Source organism: Triturus cristatus, chromosome 11 (genome assembly GCF_964204655.1).
Source record: "Triturus cristatus chromosome 11, aTriCri1.1, whole genome shotgun sequence".
Classification (NCBI taxonomy): Eukaryota; Metazoa; Chordata; class Amphibia; order Caudata; family Salamandridae; genus Triturus; species Triturus cristatus.
The window spans coordinates 1,143,852,145-1,143,875,904 of NC_140594.1; the positions used below are offsets into that span (position 1 = coordinate 1,143,852,145).

Genomic DNA, 23,760 nt, shown 5'->3' on the forward strand with positions numbered 1-23,760 from the left:
GACCAGACATTATAACCCCAGCATCCCTATTTTAAAAAGCATTTATAGGCGATATCTAGCCTCTGAAAATAATAGGCAAGATCCACCGATAAATCTGGCAAAAGTCCCCAAGATTTTGTGCATACTTGTGCTCTCACCTGAATGCAGCGCCACCTTGTAACCATCGGATGTAACTGCGGCTCAGAAAAATGTTTTATCAGAGGGCAAGTTGAGAGGACTCCAAGTGCCAGATTTCCACGGAAAGAGCCTCTCACTGCAGCTGGAAGGTTGGATACTTCAAATTGGCATAGTTTCCTGTCCAGCGTCCTCTCACGTCCCGAACGCTCCCAAACGCTCAAAAGCCTCGCCCTCACCGGGTAGATCTCTGGCTCCCAGGTAAAGCCAAATCCTGAGTATGCTAGTGCTAGGATCACAGAGAAAGGACAGGGACAGAGAGCTGCTGTCTTGGTAAAGGCCTGAAACGGCTAATTCCTAAGAGGGTCTGCACTTTCAGTTATGACTGAATGTGAGTGGGGAAGATGAAGATTTTCTGTACCCAGCATACCTTGCGATGTGCTTAGGCAAATGAGGAGAGAGCCCCACCAATCCCTTGCCACTCCGCTGAAAGCTCCTCCTCTGCATAAAGAGAGCACTTTCACAAGGGAGCAGAGTGGCGCAGCGGAAGCGTGCTGGGCCCATAACCCAGAGGTCGATGGATCGAAACCATCCTCTGCTAATATTGCTTGATTTTTCTTCCTAGGACTAATCTGTCATTTCCACCCTGCCAGCAAGGAAAAGCGCAGGCTTGTGCTAGCTATGTGAGAAAAGACTTCTCAACTATCTGTCTCTGCTGTAAATCAAGAGAGTGATCGTCAAAGGATCAACCCTATACTTTGAAAGTAAAGATACCCAATTAGAAGCATTAATGACAGGTGGGACCTTCACACGTTTTTCGGGGCATGCTTTGAATTTAATTCTTCCCTTTTTGTTCTGCTTTTATCAATCTCCTATGCATTTCATGGAATTTACTCCCTTTCTCTTCGCTGCTTTGCTTCCGATGCTGCCCATATGCTCATTTCCACTATTTGTACTGCTGCTTTCCATTTCTTCTCTTCTGCACAGCTTTGTCCTTGGTTTCAATCCCCAGTTCTTTACCCTCTGCAAGACAATTTCTACTGCTTTTCATGTTGGAATCCACACCAAATGCACCATTGGAACGGGTGCAAGATTGCCACTGCACTCGGCGTTGTAACATCTGGAACGTAGAGGACACACATCAGAGGGCGTTGGTGGTATAGTGGTGAGCATAGCTGCCTTCCAAGCAGTTGACCCGGGTTCGATTCCCGGCCAACGCAGTGCAAATATTTATATATTCTCCAAGCAGGATATATTTTAATGCAACATGTCACAAAACTGAAATATCAGAAACAGAATAATCAGCCGTTATATAAAAAAATAAACAAACACGTAGGTAGACATCTCGATCGCCTCATCTGCTACATTCATTGTCCCAATATATGCTATTTTCCATAAAGCACTCAGCACTCACATGTGCTGATAATAAATATTTTGCTGGGGGCAGGCAATGAAAGGGCTGAGCCCCGACCAGACATTATAACCCCAGCATCCCTATTTTAAAAAGCATTTATAGGCGATATCTAGCCTCTGAAAATAATAGGCAAGATCCACCGATAAATCTGGCAAAAGTCCCCAAGATTTTGTGCATACTTGTGCTCTCACCTGAATGCAGCGCCACCTTGTAACCATCGGATGTAACTGCGGCTCAGAAAAATGTTTTATCAGAGGGCAAGTTGAGAGGACTCCAAGTGCCAGATTTCCACGGAAAGAGACTCTCACTGCAGCAGGAAGGTTGGATACTTCAAATTGGCATAGTTTCCTGTCCAGCGTCCTCAACGCTCCCAAACGCTCAAAAGCCTCAGCCCTCACCGGGTAGATCTCTGGCTCCCAGGTAAAGCCAAATCCTGAGTATGCTAGTGCTAGGATCACAGAGAAAGGACAGGGAAAGAGAGCTGCTGTCTTGGTAAAGGCCTGAAACGGCTAATTCCTAAGAGGGTCTGCACTTTCAGTTATGACTGAATGTGAGTGGGGAAGATGAAGATTTTCTGTACCCAGCATACCTTGCGATGTGCTTAGGCAAATGAGGAGAGAGCCCCACCAATCCCTTGCCACTCCGCTGAAAGCTCCTCCTCTGCATAAAGAGAGCACTTTCACAAGGGAGCAGAGTGGCGCAGCGGAAGCGTGCTGGGCCCATAACCCAGAGGTCGATGGATCGAAACCATCCTCTGCTAATATTGCTTGATTTTTCTTCCTAGGACTAATCTGTCATTTCCACCCTGCCAGCAAGGAAAAGCGCAGGCTTGTGCTAGCTATGTGAGAAAAGACTTCTCAACTATCTGTCTCTGCTGTAAATCAAGAGAGTGATCGTCAAAGGATCAACCCTATACTTTGAAAGTAAAGATACCCAATTAGAAGCATAAATGACAGGTGGGACCTTCACACGTTTTTCGGGGCATGCTTTGAATTTCATTCTTCCCTTTTTGTTCTGCTTTTATCAATCTCCTATGCATTTCATGGAATTTACTCCCTTTCTCTTCGCTGCTTTGCTTCCGATGCTGCCCATATGCTCATTTCCACTATTTGTACTGCTGCTTTCCATTTTTTCTCTTCTGCACAGCTTTGTCCTTGGTTTCAATCCCCAGTTCTTTACCCTCTGCAAGACTATTTCTACTGCTTTTCATGTTGGAATCCACACCAAATGCACCATTGGAACGGGTGCAAGATTGCCACTGCACTCGGCGTTGTAACATCTGGAACCTAGAGGACACACATCAGAGGGCGTTGGTGGTATAGTGGTGAGCATAGCTGCCTTCCAAGCAGTTGACCCGGGTTCGATTCCCGGCCAACGCAGTGCAAATATTTATATATTCTCCAAGCAGGATATATTTTAATGCAACATGTCACAAAACTGAAATATCAGAAACAGAACAATCAGCCGTTATATAAAAAAATAAACAAACACGTAGGTAGACATCTCGATCGCCTCATCTGCTACATTCATTGTCCCAATATATGCTATTTTCCATAAAGCACTCAGCACTCACATGTGCTGATAATAAATATTTTGCTGGGGGCAGGCAATGAAAGGGCTGAGCCCCGACCAGACATTATAACCCCAGCATCCCTATTTTAAAAAGCATTTATAGGCGATATCTAGCCTCTGAAAATAATAGGCAAGATCCACCGATAAATCTGGCAAAAGTCCCCAAGATTTTGTGCATACTTGTGCTCTCACCTGAATGCAGCGCCACCTTGTAACCATCGGATGTAACTGCGGCTCAGAAAAATGTTTTATCAGAGGGCAAGTTGAGAGGACTCCAAGTGCCAGATTTCCACGGAAAGAGCCTCTCACTGCAGCTGGAAGGTTGGATACTTCAAATTGGCATAGTTTCCTGTCCAGCGTCCTCTCACGTCCCGAACGCTCCCAAACGCTCAAAAGCCTCACACCGGGCAAGCCCTCACCGGGTAGATCTCTGGCTCCCAGGTAAAGCCAAATCCTGAGTATGCTAGTGCTAGGATCACAGAGAAAGGACAGGGACAGAGAGCTGCTGTCTTGGTAAAGGCCTGAAACGGCTAATTCCTAAGAGGGTCTGCACTTTCAGTTATGACTGAATGTGAGTGGGGAAGATGAAGATTTTCTGTACCCAGCATACCTTGCGATGTGCTTAGGCAAATGAGGAGAGAGCCCCACCAATCCCTTGCCACTCCGCTGAAAGCTCCTCCTCTGCATAAAGAGAGCACTTTCACAAGGGAGCAGAGTGGCGCAGCGGAAGCGTGCTGGGCCCATAACCCAGAGGTCGATGGATCGAAACCATCCTCTGCTAATATTGCTTGATTTTTCTTCCTAGGACTAATCTGTCATTTCCACCCTGCCAGCAAGGAAAAGCGCAGGCTTGTGCTAGCTATGTGAGAAAAGACTTCTCAACTATCTGTCTCTGCTGTAAATCAAGAGAGTGATCGTCAAAGGATCAACCCTATACTTTGAAAGTAAAGATACCCAATTAGAAGCATAAATGACAGGTGGGACCTTCACACGTTTTTCGGGGCATGCTTTGAATTTCATTCTTCCCTTTTTGTTCTGCTTTTATCAATCTCCTATGCATTTCATGGAATTTACTCCCTTTCTCTTCGCTGCTTTGCTTCCGATGCTGCCCACATGCTCATTTCCACTATTTGTACTGCTGCTTTCCATTTCTTCTCTTCTGCACAGCTTTGTCCTTGGTTTCAATCCCCAGTTCTTTACCCTCTGCAAGACTATTTCTACTGCTTTTCATGTTGGAATCCACACCAAATGCACCATTGGAACGGGTGCAAGATTGCCACTGCACTCGGCGTTGTAACATCTGGAACCTAGAGGACACACATCAGAGGGCGTTGGTGGTATAGTGGTGAGCATAGCTGCCTTCCAAGCAGTTGACCCGGGTTCGATTCCCGGCCAACGCAGTGCAAATATTTATATATTCTCCAAGCAGGATATATTTTAATGCAACATGTCACAAAACTGAAATATCAGAAACAGAATAATCAGCCGTTATATAAAAAAATAAACAAACACGTAGGTAGACATCTCGATCGCCTCATCTGCTACATTCATTGTCCCAATATATGCTATTTTCCATAAAGCACTCAGCACTCACATGTGCTGATAATAAATATTTTGCTGGGGGCAGGCAATGAAAGGGCTGAGCCCCGACCAGACATTATAACCCCAGCATCCCTATTTTAAAAAGCATTTATAGGCGATATCTAGCCTCTGAAAATAATAGGCAAGATCCACCGATAAATCTGGCAAAAGTCCCCAAGATTTTGTGCATACTTGTGCTCTCACCTGAATGCAGCGCCACCTTGTAACCATCGGATGTAACTGCGGCTCAGAAAAATGTTTTATCAGAGGGCAAGTTGAGAGGACTCCAAGTGCCAGATTTCCACGGAAAGAGCCTCTCACTGCAGCTGGAAGGTTGGATACTTCAAATTGGCATAGTTTCCTGTCCAGCGTCCTCTCACGTCCCGAACGCTCCCAAACGCTCAAAAGCCTCACACCGGGCAAGCCCTCACCGGGTAGATCTCTGGCTCCCAGGTAAAGCCAAATCCTGAGTATGCTAGTGCTAGGATCACAGAGAAAGGACAGGGACAGAGAGCTGCTGTCTTGGTAAAGGCCTGAAACGGCTAATTCCTAAGAGGGTCTGCACTTTCAGTTATGACTGAATGTGAGTGGGGAAGATGAAGATTTTCTGTACCCAGCATACCTTGCGATGTGCTTAGGCAAATGAGGAGAGAGCCCCACCAATCCCTTGCCACTCCGCTGAAAGCTCCTCCTCTGCATAAAGAGAGCACTTTCACAAGGGAGCAGAGTGGCGCAGCGGAAGCGTGCTGGGCCCATAACCCAGAGGTCGATGGATCGAAACCATCCTCTGCTAATATTGCTTGATTTTTCTTCCTAGGACTAATCTGTCATTTCCACCCTGCCAGCAAGGAAAAGCGCAGGCTTGTGCTAGCTATGTGAGAAAAGACTTCTCAACTATCTGTCTCTGCTGTAAATCAAGAGAGTGATCGTCAAAGGATCAACCCTATACTTTGAAAGTAAAGATACCCAATTAGAAGCATAAATGACAGGTGGGACCTTCACACGGTTTTCGGGGCATGCTTTGAATTTCATTCTTCCCTTTTTGTTCTGCTTTTATCAATCTCCTATGCATTTCATGGAATTTACTCCCTTTCTCTTCGCTGCTTTGCTTCCGATGCTGCCCATATGCTCATTTCCACTATTTGTACTGCTGCTTTCCATTTCTTCTCTTCTGCACAGCTTTGTCCTTGGTTTCAATCCCCAGTTCTTTACCCTCTGCAAGACAATTTCTACTGCTTTTCATGTTGGAATCCACACCAAATGCACCATTGGAACGGGTGCAAGATTGCCACTGCACTCGGCGTTGTAACATCTGGAACCTAGAGGACACACATCAGAGGGCGTTGGTGGTATAGTGGTGAGCATAGCTGCCTTCCAAGCAGTTGACCCGGGTTCGATTCCCGGCCAACGCAGTGCAAATATTTATATATTCTCCAAGCAGGATATATTTTAATGCAACATGTCACAAAACTGAAATATCAGAAACAGAATAATCAGCCGTTATATAAAAAAATAAACAAACACGTAGGTAGACATCTCGATCGCCTCATCTGCTACATTCATTGTCCCAATATATGCTATTTTCCATAAAGCACTCAGCACTCACATGTGCTGATAATAAATATTTTGCTGGGGGCAGGCAATGAAAGGGCTGAGCCCCGACCAGACATTATAACCCCAGCATCCCTATTTTAAAAAGCATTTATAGGCGATATCTAGCCTCTGAAAATAATAGGCAAGATCCACCGATAAATCTGGCAAAAGTCCCCAAGATTTTGTGCATACTTGTGCTCTCACCTGAATGCAGCGCCACCTTGTAACCATCGGATGTAACTGAGGCTCAGAAAAATGTTTTATCAGAGGGCAAGTTGAGAGGACTCCAAGTGCCAGATTTCCACGGAAAGAGCCTCTCACTGCAGCTGGAAGGTTGGATACTTCAAATTGGCATAGTGTCCTGTCCAGCGTCCTCTCACGTCCCGAACGCTCCCAAACGCTCAAAAGCCTCGCCCTCACCGGGTAGATCTCTGGCTCCCAGGTAAAGCCAAATCCTGAGTATGCTAGTGCTAGGATCACAGAGAAAGGACAGGGACAGAGAGCTGCTGTCTTGGTAAAGGCCTGAAACGGCTAATTCCTAAGAGGGTCTGCACTTTCAGTTATGACTGAATGTGAGTGGGGAAGATGAAGATTTTCTGTACCCAGCATACCTTGCGATGTGCTTAGGCAAATGAGGAGAGAGCCCCACCAATCCCTTGCCACTCCGCTGAAAGCTCCTCCTCTGCATAAAGAGAGCACTTTCACAAGGGAGCAGAGTGGCGCAGCGGAAGCGTGCTGGGCCCATAACCCAGAGGTCGATGGATCGAAACCATCCTCTGCTAATATTGCTTGATTTTTCTTCCTAGGACTAATCTGTCATTTCCACCCTGCCAGCAAGGAAAAGCGCAGGCTTGTGCTAGCTATGTGAGAAAAGACTTCTCAACTATCTGTCTCTGCTGTAAATCAAGAGAGTGATCGTCAAAGGATCAACCCTATACTTTGAAAGTAAAGATACCCAATTAGAAGCATAAATGACAGGTGGGACCTTCACACGTTTTTCGGGGCATGCTTTGAATTTCATTCTTCCCTTTTTGTTCTACTTTTATCAATCTTCTATGCATTTCATGGAATTTACTCCCTTTCTCTTCGCTGCTTTGCTTCCGATGCTGCCCATATGCTCATTTCCACTATTTGTACTGCTGCTTTCCATTTCTTCTCTTCTGCACAGCTTTGTCCTTGGTTTCAATCCCCAGTTCTTTACCCTCTGCAAGACAATTTCTACTGCTTTTCATGTTGGAATCCACACCAAATGCACCATTGGAACGGGTGCAAGATTGCCACTGCACTTGGCGTTGTAACATCTGGAACCTAGAGGACACACTTCAGAGGGCGTTGGTGGTATAGTGGTGAGCATAGCTGCCTTCCAAGCAGTTGACCCGGGTTCGATTCCCGGCCAACGCAGTGCAAATATTTATATATTCTCCAAGCAGGATATATTTTAATGCAACATGTCACAAAACTGAAATATCAGAAACAGAATAATCAGCCGTTATATAAAAAAATAAACAAACACGTAGGTAGACATCTCGATCGCCTCATCTGCTACATTCATTGTCCCAATATATGCTATTTTCCATAAAGCACTCAGCACTCACATGTGCTGATAATAAATATTTTGCTGGGGGCAGGCAATGAAAGGGCTGAGCCCCGACCAGACATTATAACCCCAGCATCCCTATTTTAAAAAGCATTTATAGGCGATATCTAGCCTCTGAAAATAATAGGCAAGATCCACCGATAAATCTGGCAAAAGTCCCCAAGATTTTGTGCATACTTGTGCTCTCACCTGAATGCAGCGCCACCTTGTAACCATCGGATGTAACTGCGGCTCAGAAAAATGTTTTATCAGAGGGCAAGTTGAGAGGACTCCAAGTGCCAGATTTCCACGGAAAGAGCCTCTCACTGCAGCTGGAAGGTTGGATACTTCAAATTGGCATAGTTTCCTGTCCAGCGTCCTCTCACGTCCCGAACGCTCCCAAACGCTCAAAAGCCTCGCCCTCACCGGGTAGATCTCTGGCTCCCAGGTAAAGCCAAATCCTGAGTATGCTAGTGCTAGGATCACAGAGAAAGGACAGGGACAGAGAGCTGCTGTCTTGGTAAAGGCCTGAAACGGCTAATTCCTAAGAGGGTCTGCACTTTCAGTTATGACTGAATGTGAGTGGGGAAGATGAAGATTTTCTGTACCCAGCATACCTTGCGATGTGCTTAGGCAAATGAGGAGAGAGCCCCACCAATCCCTTGCCACTCCGCTGAAAGCTCCTCCTCTGCATAAAGAGAGCACTTTCACAAGGGAGCAGAGTGGCGCAGCGGAAGCGTGCTGGGCCCATAACCCAGAGGTCGATGGATCGAAACCATCCTCTGCTAATATTGCTTGATTTTTCTTCCTAGGACTAATCTGTCATTTCCACCCTGCCAGCAAGGAAAAGCGCAGGCTTGTGCTAGCTATGTGAGAAAAGACTTCTCAACTATCTGTCTCTGCTGTAAATCAAGAGAGTGATCGTCAAAGGATCAACCCTATACTTTGAAAGTAAAGATACCCAATTAGAAGCATTAATGACAGGTGGGACCTTCACACGTTTTTCGGGGCATGCTTTGAATTTAATTCTTCCCTTTTTGTTCTGCTTTTATCAATCTCCTATGCATTTCATGGAATTTACTCCCTTTCTCTTCGCTGCTTTGCTTCCGATGCTGCCCATATGCTCATTTCCACTATTTGTACTGCTGCTTTCCATTTCTTCTCTTCTGCACAGCTTTGTCCTTGGTTTCAATCCCCAGTTCTTTACCCTCTGCAAGACAATTTCTACTGCTTTTCATGTTGGAATCCACACCAAATGCACCATTGGAACGGGTGCAAGATTGCCACTGCACTCGGCGTTGTAACATCTGGAACGTAGAGGACACACATCAGAGGGCGTTGGTGGTATAGTGGTGAGCATAGCTGCCTTCCAAGCAGTTGACCCGGGTTCGATTCCCGGCCAACGCAGTGCAAATATTTATATATTCTCCAAGCAGGATATATTTTAATGCAACATGTCACAAAACTGAAATATCAGAAACAGAATAATCAGCCGTTATATAAAAAAATAAACAAACACGTAGGTAGACATCTCGATCGCCTCATCTGCTACATTCATTGTCCCAATATATGCTATTTTCCATAAAGCACTCAGCACTCACATGTGCTGATAATAAATATTTTGCTGGGGGCAGGCAATGAAAGGGCTGAGCCCCGACCAGACATTATAACCCCAGCATCCCTATTTTAAAAAGCATTTATAGGCGATATCTAGCCTCTGAAAATAATAGGCAAGATCCACCGATAAATCTGGCAAAAGTCCCCAAGATTTTGTGCATACTTGTGCTCTCACCTGAATGCAGCGCCACCTTGTAACCATCGGATGTAACTGCGGCTCAGAAAAATGTTTTATCAGAGGGCAAGTTGAGAGGACTCCAAGTGCCAGATTTCCACGGAAAGAGACTCTCACTGCAGCAGGAAGGTTGGATACTTCAAATTGGCATAGTTTCCTGTCCAGCGTCCTCAACGCTCCCAAACGCTCAAAAGCCTCAGCCCTCACCGGGTAGATCTCTGGCTCCCAGGTAAAGCCAAATCCTGAGTATGCTAGTGCTAGGATCACAGAGAAAGGACAGGGACAGAGAGCTGCTGTCTTGGTAAAGGCCTGAAACGGCTAATTCCTAAGAGGGTCTGCACTTTCAGTTATGACTGAATGTGAGTGGGGAAGATGAAGATTTTCTGTACCCAGCATACCTTGCGATGTGCTTAGGCAAATGAGGAGAGAGCCCCACCAATCCCTTGCCACTCCGCTGAAAGCTCCTCCTCTGCATAAAGAGAGCACTTTCACAAGGGAGCAGAGTGGCGCAGCGGAAGCGTGCTGGGCCCATAACCCAGAGGTCGATGGATCGAAACCATCCTCTGCTAATATTGCTTGATTTTTCTTCCTAGGACTAATCTGTCATTTCCACCCTGCCAGCAAGGAAAAGCGCAGGCTTGTGCTAGCTATGTGAGAAAAGACTTCTCAACTATCTGTCTCTGCTGTAAATCAAGAGAGTGATCGTCAAAGGATCAACCCTATACTTTGAAAGTAAAGATACCCAATTAGAAGCATAAATGACAGGTGGGACCTTCACACGTTTTTCGGGGCATGCTTTGAATTTCATTCTTCCCTTTTTGTTCTGCTTTTATCAATCTCCTATGCATTTCATGGAATTTACTCCCTTTCTCTTCGCTGCTTTGCTTCCGATGCTGCCCATATGCTCATTTCCACTATTTGTACTGCTGCTTTCCATTTCTTCTCTTCTGCACAGCTTTGTCCTTGGTTTCAATCCCCAGTTCTTTACCCTCTGCAAGACTATTTCTACTGCTTTTCATGTTGGAATCCACACCAAATGCACCATTGGAACGGGTGCAAGATTGCCACTGCACTCGGCGTTGTAACATCTGGAACCTAGAGGACACACATCAGAGGGCGTTGGTGGTATAGTGGTGAGCATAGCTGCCTTCCAAGCAGTTGACCCGGGTTCGATTCCCGGCCAACGCAGTGCAAATATTTATATATTCTCCAAGCAGGATATATTTTAATGCAACATGTCACAAAACTGAAATATCAGAAACAGAATAATCAGCCGTTATATAAAAAAATAAACAAACACGTAGGTAGACATCTCGATCGCCTCATCTGCTACATTCATTGTCCCAATATATGCTATTTTCCATAAAGCACTCAGCACTCACATGTGCTGATAATAAATATTTTGCTGGGGGCAGGCAATGAAAGGGCTGAGCCCCGACCAGACATTATAACCCCAGCATCCCTATTTTAAAAAGCATTTATAGGCGATATCTAGCCTCTGAAAATAATAGGCAAGATCCACCGATAAATCTGGCAAAAGTCCCCAAGATTTTGTGCATACTTGTGCTCTCACCTGAATGCAGCGCCACCTTGTAACCATCGGATGTAACTGCGGCTCAGAAAAATGTTTTATCAGAGGGCAAGTTGAGAGGACTCCAAGTGCCAGATTTCCACGGAAAGAGCCTCTCACTGCAGCTGGAAGGTTGGATACTTCAAATTGGCATAGTTTCCTGTCCAGCGTCCTCTCACGTCCCGAACGCTCCCAAACGCTCAAAAGCCTCACACCGGGCAAGCCCTCACCGGGTAGATCTCTGGCTCCCAGGTAAAGCCAAATCCTGAGTATGCTAGTGCTAGGATCACAGAGAAAGGACAGGGACAGAGAGCTGCTGTCTTGGTAAAGGCCTGAAACGGCTAATTCCTAAGAGGGTCTGCACTTTCAGTTATGACTGAATGTGAGTGGGGAAGATGAAGATTTTCTGTACCCAGCATACCTTGCGATGTGCTTAGGCAAATGAGGAGAGAGCCCCACCAATCCCTTGCCACTCCGCTGAAAGCTCCTCCTCTGCATAAAGAGAGCACTTTCACAAGGGAGCAGAGTGGCGCAGCGGAAGCGTGCTGGGCCCATAACCCAGAGGTCGATGGATCGAAACCATCCTCTGCTAATATTGCTTGATTTTTCTTCCTAGGACTAATCTGTCATTTCCACCCTGCCAGCAAGGAAAAGCGCAGGCTTGTGCTAGCTATGTGAGAAAAGACTTCTCAACTATCTGTCTCTGCTGTAAATCAAGAGAGTGATCGTCAAAGGATCAACCCTATACTTTGAAAGTAAAGATACCCGATTAGAAGCATAAATGACAGGTGGGACCTTCACACGTTTTTCGGGGCATGCTTTGAATTTCATTCTTCCCTTTTTGTTCTGCTTTTATCAATCTTCTATGCATTTCATGGAATTTACTCCCTTTCTCTTTGCTGCTTTGCTTCCGATGCTGCCCATATGCTCATTTCCACTATTTGTACTGCTGCTTTCCATTTCTTCTCTTCTGCACAGCTTTGTCCTTGGTTTCAATCCCCAGTTCTTTACCCTCTGCAAGACAATTTCTACTGCTTTTCATGTTGGAATCCACACCAAATGCACCATTGGAACGGGTGCAAGATTGCCACTGCACTTGGCGTTGTAACATCTGGAACCTAGAGGACACACTTCAGAGGGCGTTGGTGGTATAGTGGTGAGCATAGCTGCCTTCCAAGCAGTTGACCCGGGTTCGATTCCCGGCCAACGCAGTGCAAATATTTATATATTCTCCAAGCAGGATATATTTTAATGCAACATGTCACAAAACTGAAATATCAGAAACAGAATAATCAGCCGTTATATAAAAAAATAAACAAACACGTAGGTAGACATCTCGATCGCCTCATCTGCTACATTCATTGTCCCAATATATGCTATTTTCCATAAAGCACTCAGCACTCACATGTGCTGATAATAAATATTTTGCTGGGGGCAGGCAATGAAAGGGCTGAGCCCCGACCAGACATTATAACCCCAGCATCCCTATTTTAAAAAGCATTTATAGGCGATATCTAGCCTCTGAAAATAATAGGCAAGATCCACCGATAAATCTGGCAAAAGTCCCCAAGATTTTGTGCATACTTGTGCTCTCACCTGAATGCAGCGCCACCTTGTAACCATCGGATGTAACTGCGGCTCAGAAAAATGTTTTATCAGAGGGCAAGTTGAGAGGACTCCAAGTGCCAGATTTCCACGGAAAGAGCCTCTCACTGCAGCTGGAAGGTTGGATACTTCAAATTGGCATAGTTTCCTGTCCAGCGTCCTCTCACGTCCCGAACGCTCCCAAACGCTCAAAAGCCTCGCCCTCACCGGGTAGATCTCTGGCTCCCAGGTAAAGCCAAATCCTGAGTATGCTAGTGCTAGGATCACAGAGAAAGGACAGGGACAGAGAGCTGCTGTCTTGGTAAAGGCCTGAAACGGCTAATTCCTAAGAGGGTCTGCACTTTCAGTTATGACTGAATGTGAGTGGGGAAGATGAAGATTTTCTGTACCCAGCATACCTTGCGATGTGCTTAGGCAAATGAGGAGAGAGCCCCACCAATCCCTTGCCACTCCGCTGAAAGCTCCTCCTCTGCATAAAGAGAGCACTTTCACAAGGGAGCAGAGTGGCGCAGCGGAAGCGTGCTGGGCCCATAACCCAGAGGTCGATGGATCGAAACCATCCTCTGCTAATATTGCTTGATTTTTCTTCCTAGGACTAATCTGTCATTTCCACCCTGCCAGCAAGGAAAAGCGCAGGCTTGTGCTAGCTATGTGAGAAAAGACTTCTCAACTATCTGTCTCTGCTGTAAATCAAGAGAGTGATCGTCAAAGGATCAACCCTATACTTTGAAAGTAAAGATACCCAATTAGAAGCATAAATGACAGGTGGGACCTTCACACGTTTTTCGGGGCATGCTTTGAATTTAATTCTTCCCTTTTTGTTCTGCTTTTATCAATCTCCTATGCATTTCATGGAATTTACTCCCTTTCTCTTCGCTGCTTTGCTTCCGATGCTGCCCATATGCTCATTTCCACTATTTGTACTGCTGCTTTCCATTTCTTCTCTTCTGCACAGCTTTGTCCTTGGTTTCAATCCCCAGTTCTTTACCCTCTGCAAGACAATTTCTACTGCTTTTCATGTTGGAATCCACACCAAATGCACCATTGGAACGGGTGCAAGATTGCCACTGCACTCGGCGTTGTAACATCTGGAACGTAGAGGACACACATCAGAGGGCGTTGGTGGTATAGTGGTGAGCATAGCTGCCTTCCAAGCAGTTGACCCGGGTTCGATTCCCGGCCAACGCAGTGCAAATATTTATATATTCTCCAAGCAGGATATATTTTAATGCAACATGTCACAAAACTGAAATATCAGAAACAGAATAATCAGCCGTTATATAAAAAAATAAACAAACACGTAGGTAGACATCTCGATCGCCTCATCTGCTACATTCATTGTCCCAATATATGCTATTTTCCATAAAGCACTCAGCACTCACATGTGCTGATAATAAATATTTTGCTGGGGGCAGGCAATGAAAGGGCTGAGCCCCGACCAGACATTATAACCCCAGCATCCCTATTTTAAAAAGCATTTATAGGCGATATCTAGCCTCTGAAAATAATAGGCAAGATCAGCCGATAAATCTGGCAAAAGTCCCCAAGATTTTGTGCATACTTGTGCTCTCACCTAAATGCAGCGCCACCTTGTAACCATCGGATGTAACTGCGGCTCAGAAAAATGTTTTATCAGAGGGCAAGTTGAGAGGACTCCAAGTGCCAGATTTCCACGGAAAGAGACTCTCACTGCAGCAGGAAGGTTGGATACTTCAAATTGGCATAGTTTCCTGTCCAGCGTCCTCAACGCTCCCAAACGCTCAAAAGCCTCACACCGGGCAAGCCCTCACCGGGTAGATCTCTGGCTCCCAGGTAAAGCCAAATCCTGAGTATGCTAGTGCTAGGATCACAGAGAAAGGACAGGGACAGAGAGCTGCTGTCTTGGTAAAGGCCTGAAACGGCTAATTCCTAAGAGGGTCTGCACTTTCAGTTATGACTGAATGTGAGTGGGGAAGATGAAGATTTTCTGTACCCAGCATACCTTGCGATGTGCTTAGGCAAATGAGGAGAGAGCCCCACCAATCCCTTGCCACTCCGCTGAAAGCTCCTCCTCTGCATAAAGAGAGCACTTTCACAAGGGAGCAGAGTGGCGCAGCGGAAGCGTGCTGGGCCCATAACCCAGAGGTCGATGGATCGAAACCATCCTCTGCTAATATTGCTTGATTTTTCTTCCTAGGACTAATCTGTCATTTCCACCCTGCCAGCAAGGAAAAGCGCAGGCTTGTGCTAGCTATGTGAGAAAAGACTTCTCAACTATCTGTCTCTGCTGTAAATCAAGAGAGTGATCGTCAAAGGATCAACCCTATACTTTGAAAGTAAAGATACCCGATTAGAAGCATAAATGACAGGTGGGACCTTCACACGTTTTTCGGGGCATGCTTTGAATTTCATTCTTCCCTTTTTGTTCTGCTTTTATCAATCTTCTATGCATTTCATGGAATTTACTCCCTTTCTCTTTGCTGCTTTGCTTCCGATGCTGCCCATATGCTCATTTCCACTATTTGTACTGCTGCTTTCCATTTCTTCTCTTCTGCACAGCTTTGTCCTTGGTTTCAATCCCCAGTTCTTTACCCTCTGCAAGACAATTTCTACTGCTTTTCATGTTGGAATCCACACCAAATGCACCATTGGAACGGGTGCAAGATTGCCACTGCACTTGGCGTTGTAACATCTGGAACCTAGAGGACACATTTCAGAGGGCGTTGGTGGTATAGTGGTGAGCATAGCTGCCTTCCAAGCAGTTGACCCGGGTTCGATTCCCGGCCAACGCAGTGCAAATATTTATATATTCTCCAAGCAGGATATATTTTAATGCAACATGTCACAAAACTGAAATATCAGAAACAGAATAATCAGCCGTTATATAAAAAAATAAACAAACACGTAGGTAGACATCTCGATCGCCTCATCTGCTACATTCATTGTCCCAATATATGCTATTTTCCATAAAGCACTCAGCACTCACATGTGCTGATAATAAATATTTTGCTGGGGGCAGGCAATGAAAGGGCTGAGCCCCGACCAGACATTATAACCCCAGCATCCCTATTTTAAAAAGCATTTATAGGCGATATCTAGCCTCTGAAAATAATAGGCAAGATCCACCGATAAATCTGGCAAAAGTCCCCAAGATTTTGTGCATACTTGTGCTCTCACCTGAATGCAGCGCCACCTTGTAACCATCGGATGTAACTGCGGCTCAGAAAAATGTTTTATCAGAGGGCAAGTTGAGAGGACTCCAAGTGCCAGACTTCCACGGAAAGAGCCTCTCACTGCAGCTGGAAGGTTGGATACTTCAAATTGGCATAGTTTCCTGTCCAGCGTCCTCTCACGTCCCGAACGCTCCCAAACGCTCAAAAGCCTCACACCGGGCAAGCCCTCACCGGGTAGATCTCTGGCTCCCAGGTAAAGCCAAATCCTGAGTATGCTAGTGCTAGGATCACAGAGAAAGGACAGGGACAGAGAGCTGCTGTCTTGGTAAAGGCCTGAAACGGCTAATTCCTAAGAGGGTCTGCACTTTCAGTTATGACTGAATGTGAGTGGGGAAGATGAAGATTTTCTGTACCCAGCATACCTTGCGATGTGCTTAGGCAAATGAGGAGAGAGCCCCACCAATCCCTTGCCACTCCGCTGAAAGCTCCTCCTCTGCATAAAGAGAGCACTTTCACAAGGGAGCAGAGTGGCGCAGCGTAAGCGTGCTGGGCCCATAACCCAGAGGTCGATGGATCGAAACCATCCTCTGCTAATATTGCTTGATTTTTCTTCCTAGGACTAATCTGTCATTTCCACCCTGCCAGCAAGGAAAAGCGCAGGCTTGTGCTAGCTATGTGAGAAAAGACTTCTCAACTATCTGTCTCTGCTGTAAATCAAGAGAGTGATCGTCAAAGGATCAACCCTATACTTTGAAAGTAAAGATACCCAATTAGAAGCATAAATGACAGGTGGGACCTTCACACGTTTTTCGGGGCATGCTTTGTATTTCATTCTTCCCTTTTTGTTCTGCTTTTATCAATCTCCTATGCATTTCATGGAATTTACTCCCTTTCTCTTCGCTGCTTTGCTTCCGATGCTGCCCATATGCTCATTTCCACTATTTGTACTGCTGCTTTCCATTTCTTCTCTTCTGCACAGCTTTGTCCTTGGTTTCAATCCCCAGTTCTTTACCCTCTGCAAGACAATTTCTACTGCTTTTCATGTTGGAATCCACACCAAATGCACCATTGGAACGGGTGCAAGATTGCCACTGCACTCGGCGTTGTAACATCTGGAACCTAGAAGACACACATCAGAGGGCGTTGGTGGTATAGTGGTGAGCATAGCTGCCTTCCAAGCAGTTGACCCGGGTTCGATTCCCGGCCAACGCAATGCAAATATTTATATATTCTCCAAGCAGGATATATTTTAATGCAACATGTCACAAAACTGAAATATCAGAAACAGAATAATCAGCCGTTATATAAAAAAATAAACAAACACGTAGGTAGACATCTCGATCGCCTCATCTGCTACATTCATTGTCCCAATATATGCTATTTTCCATAAAGCACTCAGCACTCACATGTGCTGATAATAAATATTTTGCTGGGGGCAGGCAATGAAAGGGCTGAGCCCCGACCAGACATTATAACCCCAGCATCCCTATTTTAAAAAGCATTTATAGGCGATATCTAGCCTCTGAAAATAATAGGCAAGATCAGCCGATAAATCTGGCAAAAGTCCCCAAGATTTTGTGCATACTTGTGCTCTCACCTAAATGCAGCGCCACCTTGTAACCATCGGATGTAACTGCGGCTCAGAAAAATGTTTTATCAGAGGGCAAGTTGAGAGGACTCCAAGTGCCAGATTTCCACGGAAAGAGACTCTCACTGCAGCAGGAAGGTTGGATACTTCAAATTGGCATAGTTTCCTGTCCAGCGTCCTCAACGCTCCCAAACGCTCAAAAGCCTCACACCGGGCAAGCCCTCACCGGGTAGATCTCTGGCTCCCAGGTAAAGCCAAATCCTGAGTATGCTAGTGCTAGGATCACAGAGAAAGGACAGGGACAGAGAGCTGCTGTCTTGGTAAAGGCCTGAAACGGCTAATTCCTAAGAGGGTCTGCACTTTCAGTTATGACTGAATGTGAGTGGGGAAGATGAAGATTTTCTGTACCCAGCATACCTTGCGATGTGCTTAGGCAAATGAGGAGAGAGCCCCACCAATCCCTTGCCACTCCGCTGAAAGCTCCTCCTCTGCATAAAGAGAGCACTTTCACAAGGGAGCAGAGTGGCGCAGCGGAAGCGTGCTGGGCCCATAACCCAGAGGTCGATGGATCGAAACCATCCTCTGCTAATATTGCTTGATTTTTCTTCCTAGGACTAATCTGTCATTTCCACCCTGCCAGCAAGGAAAAGCGCAGGCTTGTGCTAGCTATGTGAGAAAAGACTTCTCAACTATCTGTCTCTGCTGTAAATCAAGAGAGTGATCGTCAAAGGATCAACCCTATACTTTGAAAGTAAAGATACCCAATTAGAAGCATAAATGACAGGTGGGACCTTCACACGTTTTTCGGGGCATGCTTTGAATTTCATTCTTCCCTTTTTGTTCTGCTTTTATCAATCTCCTATGCATTTCACGGAATTTACTCCCTTTCTCTTCGCTGCTTTGCTTCCGATGCTGCCCATATGCTCATTTCCACTATTTGTACTGCTGCTTTCCATTTCTTCTCTTCTGCACAGCTTTGTCCTTGGTTTCAATCCCCAGTTCTTTACCCTCTGCAAGACACTTTCTACTGCTTTTCATGTTGGAATCCACACCAAATGCACCATTGGAACGGGTGCAAGATTGCCACTGCACTCGGCGTTGTAACATCTGGAACCTAGAGGACACACATCAGAGGGCGTTGGTGGTATAGTGGTGAGCATAGCTGCCTTCCAAGCAGTTGACCAGGGTTCGATTCCCGGCCAACGCAGTGCAAATATTTATATATTCTCCAAGCAGGATATATTTTAATGCAACATGTCACAAAACTGAAATATCAGAAACAGAATAATCAGCCGTTATATAAAAAAATAAACAAACACGTAGGTAGACATCTCGATCGCCTCATCTGCTACATTCATTGTCCCAATATATGCTATTTTCCATAAAGCACTCAGCACTCACATGTGCTGATAATAAATATTTTGCTGGGGGCAGGCAATGAAAGGGCTGAGCCCCGACCAGACATTATAACCCCAGCATCCCTATTTTAAAAAGCATTTATAGGCGATATCTAGCCTCTGAAAATAATAGGCAAGATCCACCGATAAATCTGGCAAAAGTCCCCAAGATTTTGTGCATACTTGTGCTCTCACCTGAATGCAGCGCCACCTTGTAACCATCGGATGTAACTGCGGCTCAGAAAAATGTTTTATCAGAGGGCAAGTTGAGAGGACTCCAAGTGCCAGATTTCCACGGAAAGAGCCTCTCACTGCAGCTGGAAGGTTGGATACTTCAAATTGGCATAGTTTCCTGTCCAGCGTCCTCTCACGTCCCGAACGCTCCCAAACGCTCAAAAGCCTCACACCGGGCAAGCCCTCACCGGGTAGATCTCTGGCTCCCAGGTAAAGCCAAATCCTGAGTATGCTAGTGCTAGGATCACAGAGAAAGGACAGGGACAGAGAGCTGCTGTCTTGGTAAAGGCCTGAAACGGCTAATTCCTAAGAGGGTCTGCACTTTCAGTTATGACTGAATGTGAGTGGGGAAGATGAAGATTTTCTGTACCCAGCATACCTTGCGATGTGCTTAGGCAAATGAGGAGAGAGCCCCACCAATCCCTTGCCACTCCGCTGAAAGCTCCTCCTCTGCATAAAGAGAGCACTTTCACAAGGGAGCAGAGTGGCGCAGCGTAAGCGTGCTGGGCCCATAACCCAGAGGTCGATGGATCGAAACCATCCTCTGCTAATATTGCTTGATTTTTCTTCCTAGGACTAATCTGTCATTTCCACCCTGCCAGCAAGGAAAAGCGCAGGCTTGTGCTAGCTATGTGAGAAAAGACTTCTCAACTATCTGTCTCTGCTGTAAATCAAGAGAGTGATCGTCAAAGGATCAACCCTATACTTTGAAAGTAAAGATACCCAATTAGAAGCATAAATGACAGGTGGGACCTTCACACGTTTTTCGGGGCATGCTTTGTATTTCATTCTTCCCTTTTTGTTCTGCTTTTATCAATCTCCTATGCATTTCATGGAATTTACTCCCTTTCTCTTCGCTGCTTTGCTTCCGATGCTGCCCATATGCTCATTTCCACTATTTGTACTGCTGCTTTCCATTTCTTCTCTTCTGCACAGCTTTGTCCTTGGTTTCAATCCCCAGTTCTTTACCCTCTGCAAGACTATTTCTACTGCTTTTCATGTTGGAATCCACACCAAATGCACCATTGGAACGGGTGCAAGATTGCCACTGCACTCGGCGTTGTAACATCTGGAACCTAGAAGACACACATCAGAGGGCGTTGGTGGTATAGTGGTGAGCATAGCTGCCTTCCAAGCAGTTGACCCGGGTTCGATTCCCGGCCAACGCAGTGCAAATATTTATATATTCTCCAAGCAGGATATATTTTAATGCAACATGTCACAAAACTGAAATATCAGAAACAGAATAATCAGCCGTTATATAAAAAAATAAACAAACACGTAGGTAGACATCTCGATCGCCTCATCTGCTACATTCATTGTCCCAATATATGCTATTTTCCATAAAGCACTCAGCACTCACATGTGCTGATAATAAATATTTTGCTGGGGGCAGGCAATGAAAGGGCTGAGCCCCGACCAGACATTATAACCCCAGCATCCCTCTTTTAAAAAGCATTTATAGGCGATATCTAGCCTCTGAAAATAATAGGCAAGATCCACCGATAAATCTGGCAAAAGTCCCCAAGATTTTGTGCATACTTGTGCTCTCACCTGAATGCAGCACCACCTTGTAACCATCGGATGTAACTGCGGCTCAGAAAAATGTTTTATCAGAGGGCGAGTTGAGAGGACTCCAAGTGCCAGATTTCCACGGAAAGAGCCTCTCACTGCAGCTGGAAGGTTGGATACTTCAAATTGGCATAGTTTCCTGTCCAGCGTCCTCTCACGTCCCGAACGCTCCCAAACGCTCAAAAGCCTCACACCGGGCAAGCCCTCACCGGGTAGATCTCTGGCTCCCAGGTAAAGCCAAATCCTGAGTATGCTAGTGCTAGGATCACAGAGAAAGGACAGGGACAGAGAGCTGGTGTCTTGGTAAAGGCCTGAAACGGCTAATTCCTAAGAGGGTCTGCACTTTCAGTTATGACTGAATGTGAGTGGGGAAGATGAAGATTTTCTGTACCCAGCATACCTTGCGATGTGCTTAGGCAAATGAGGAGAGAGCCCCACCAATCCCTTGCCACTCCGCTGAAAGCTCCTCCTCTGCATAAAGAGAGCACTTTCATAAGGGAGCAGAGTGGCGCAGCGGAAGCGTGCTGGGCCCATAACCCAGAGGTCGATGGATCGAAACCATCCTCTGCTAATATTGCTTGATTTTTCTTCCTAGGACTAATCTGTCATTTCCACCCTGCCAGCAAGGAAAAGCGCAGGCTTGTGCTAGCTATGTGAGAAAAGACTTCTCAACTATCTGTCTCTGCTGTAAATCAAGAGAGTGATCGTCAAAGGATCAACCCTATACTTTGAAAGTAAAGATACCCAATTAGAAGCATAAATGACAGGTGGGACCTTCACACGTTTTTCGGGGCATGCTTTGAATTTCATTCTTCCCTTTTTGTTCTGCTTTTATCAATCTCCTATGCATTTCATGGAATTTACTCCCTTTCTCTTCGCTGCTTTGCTTCCGATGCTGCCCATATGCTCATTTCCACTATTTGTACTGCTGCTTTCCATTTCTTCTCTTCTGCACAGCTTTGTCCTTGGTTTCAATCCCCAGTTATTTACCCTCTGCAAGACAATTTCTACTGCTTTTCATGTTGGAATCCACACCAAATGCACCATTGGAACGGGTGCAAGATTGCCACTGCACTCGGCGTTGTAACATCTGGAACCTAGAGGACACACATCAGAGGGCGTTGGTGGTATAGTGGTGAGCATAGCTGCCTTCCAAGCAGTTGACCCGGGTTCGATTCCCGGCCAACGCAGTGCAAATATTTATATATTCTCCAAGCAGGATATATTTTAATGCAACATGTCACAAAACTGAAATATCAGAAACAGAATAATCAGCCGTTATATAAAAAAATAAACAAACACGTAGGTAGACATCTCGATCGCCTCATCTGCTACATTCATTGTCCCAATATATGCTATTTTCCATAAAGCACTCAGCACTCACATGTGCTGATAATAAATATTTTGCTGGGGGCAGGCAATGAAAGGGCTGAGCCCCGACCAGACATTATAACCCCAGCATCCCTATTTTAAAAAGCATTTATAGGCGATATCTAGCCTCTGAAAATAATAGGCAAGATCCACCGATAAATCTGGCAAAAGTCCCCAAGATTTTGTGCATACTTGTGCTCTCACCTGAATGCAGCGCCACCTTGTAACCATCGGATGTAACTGAGGCTCAGAAAAATGTTTTATCAGAGGGCAAGTTGAGAGGACTCCAAGTGCCAGATTTCCACGGAAAGAGCCTCTCACTGCAGCTGGAAGGTTGGATACTTCAAATTGGCATAGTTTCCTGTCCAGCGTCCTCTCACGTCCCGAACGCTCCCAAACGCTCAAAAGCCTCACACCGGGCAAGCCCTCACCGGGTAGATCTCTGGCTACCAGGTAAAGCCAAATCCTGAGTATGCTAGTGCTAGGATCACAGAGAAAGGACAGGGACAGAGAGCTGCTGTCTTGGTAAAGGCCTGAAACGGCTAATTCCTAAGAGGGTCTGCACTTTCAGTTATGACTGAATGTGAGTGGGGAAGATGAAGATTTTCTGTACCCAGCATACCTTGCGATGTGCTTAGGCAAATGAGGAGAGAGCCCCACCAATCCCTTGCCACTCCGCTGAAAGCTCCTCCTCTGCATAAAGAGAGCACTTTCACAAGGGAGCAGAGTGGCGCAGCGTAAGCGTGCTGGGCCCATAACCCAGAGGTCGATGGATCGAAACCATCCTCTGCTAATATTGCTTGATTTTTCTTCCTAGGACTAATCTGTCATTTCCACCCTGCCAGCAAGGAAAAGCGCAGGCTTGTGCTAGCTATGTGAGAAAAGACTTCTCAACTATCTGTCTCTGCTGTAAATCAAGAGAGTGATCGTCAAAGGATCAACCCTATACTTTGAAAGTAAAGATACCCAATTAGAAGCATAAATGACAGGTGGGACCTTCACACGTTTTTCGGGGCATGCTTTGAATTTCATTCTTCCCTTTTTGTTCTGCTTTTATCAATCTCCTATGCATTTCATGGAATTTACTCCCTTTCTCTTCGCTGCTTTGCTTCCGATGCTGCCCATATGCTCATTTCCACTATTTGTACTGCTGCTTTCCATTTCTTCTCTTCTGCACAGCTTTGTCCTTGGTTTCAATCCCCAGTTCTTTACCCTCTGCAAGACTATTTCTACTGCTTTTCATGTTGGAATCCACACCAAATGCACCATTGGAACGGGTGCAAGATTGCCACTGCACTCGGCGTTGTAACATCTGGAACCTAGAGGACACACATCAGAGGGCGTTGGTTGTATAGTGGTGAGCATAGCTGCCTTCCAAGCAGTTGACCCGGGTTCGATTCCCGGTCAACGCAGTGCAAATATTTATATATTCTCCAAGCAGGATATATTTTAATGCAACATGTCACAAAACTGAAATATCAGAAACAGAATAATCAGCCGTTATATAAAAAAATAAACAAACACGTAGGTAGACATCTCGATCGCCTCATCTGCTACATTCATTGTCCCAATATATGCTATTTTCCATAAAGCACTCAGCACTCACATGTGCTGATAATAAATATTTTG

At 45.6% G+C, this 23,760-nt stretch overlaps 13 non-coding genes across 13 annotated transcripts; all 13 read left to right on the forward strand.

Annotated features, from left to right (window-relative positions):
* The first annotated feature begins 1,262 nt into the window (after positions 1 to 1,262).
* On the forward strand, positions 1,263 to 1,334 carry TRNAG-UCC (transfer RNA glycine (anticodon UCC)). The gene has a single exon. It is a non-coding gene; the product is annotated as a tRNA-Gly (tRNA).
* A 1,501-nt stretch (positions 1,335 to 2,835) lies between these two features.
* On the forward strand, positions 2,836 to 2,907 carry TRNAG-UCC (transfer RNA glycine (anticodon UCC)). Its single transcript has one exon. It is a non-coding gene; the product is annotated as a tRNA-Gly (tRNA).
* Positions 2,908 to 4,428: 1,521 nt separating this feature from the next.
* Positions 4,429 to 4,500, forward strand: TRNAG-UCC (transfer RNA glycine (anticodon UCC)). Its single transcript has one exon. It is a non-coding gene; the product is annotated as a tRNA-Gly (tRNA).
* A 1,521-nt stretch (positions 4,501 to 6,021) lies between these two features.
* Positions 6,022 to 6,093, forward strand: TRNAG-UCC (transfer RNA glycine (anticodon UCC)). The gene has a single exon. It is a non-coding gene; the product is annotated as a tRNA-Gly (tRNA).
* A 1,510-nt stretch (positions 6,094 to 7,603) lies between these two features.
* On the forward strand, positions 7,604 to 7,675 carry TRNAG-UCC (transfer RNA glycine (anticodon UCC)). Its single transcript has one exon. It is a non-coding gene; the product is annotated as a tRNA-Gly (tRNA).
* A 1,510-nt stretch (positions 7,676 to 9,185) lies between these two features.
* TRNAG-UCC (transfer RNA glycine (anticodon UCC)) lies at positions 9,186 to 9,257 on the forward strand. Its single transcript has one exon. It is a non-coding gene; the product is annotated as a tRNA-Gly (tRNA).
* A 1,501-nt stretch (positions 9,258 to 10,758) lies between these two features.
* On the forward strand, positions 10,759 to 10,830 carry TRNAG-UCC (transfer RNA glycine (anticodon UCC)). Its single transcript has one exon. It is a non-coding gene; the product is annotated as a tRNA-Gly (tRNA).
* A 1,521-nt stretch (positions 10,831 to 12,351) lies between these two features.
* Positions 12,352 to 12,423, forward strand: TRNAG-UCC (transfer RNA glycine (anticodon UCC)). Its single transcript has one exon. It is a non-coding gene; the product is annotated as a tRNA-Gly (tRNA).
* Positions 12,424 to 13,933: 1,510 nt separating this feature from the next.
* TRNAG-UCC (transfer RNA glycine (anticodon UCC)) lies at positions 13,934 to 14,005 on the forward strand. Its single transcript has one exon. It is a non-coding gene; the product is annotated as a tRNA-Gly (tRNA).
* A 1,511-nt stretch (positions 14,006 to 15,516) lies between these two features.
* TRNAG-UCC (transfer RNA glycine (anticodon UCC)) lies at positions 15,517 to 15,588 on the forward strand. The gene has a single exon. It is a non-coding gene; the product is annotated as a tRNA-Gly (tRNA).
* A 1,521-nt stretch (positions 15,589 to 17,109) lies between these two features.
* TRNAG-UCC (transfer RNA glycine (anticodon UCC)) lies at positions 17,110 to 17,181 on the forward strand. The gene has a single exon. It is a non-coding gene; the product is annotated as a tRNA-Gly (tRNA).
* Positions 17,182 to 20,285: 3,104 nt separating this feature from the next.
* Positions 20,286 to 20,357, forward strand: TRNAG-UCC (transfer RNA glycine (anticodon UCC)). The gene has a single exon. It is a non-coding gene; the product is annotated as a tRNA-Gly (tRNA).
* Positions 20,358 to 21,878: 1,521 nt separating this feature from the next.
* On the forward strand, positions 21,879 to 21,950 carry TRNAG-UCC (transfer RNA glycine (anticodon UCC)). The gene has a single exon. It is a non-coding gene; the product is annotated as a tRNA-Gly (tRNA).
* The last annotated feature ends 1,810 nt before the right edge of the window (positions 21,951 to 23,760 follow it).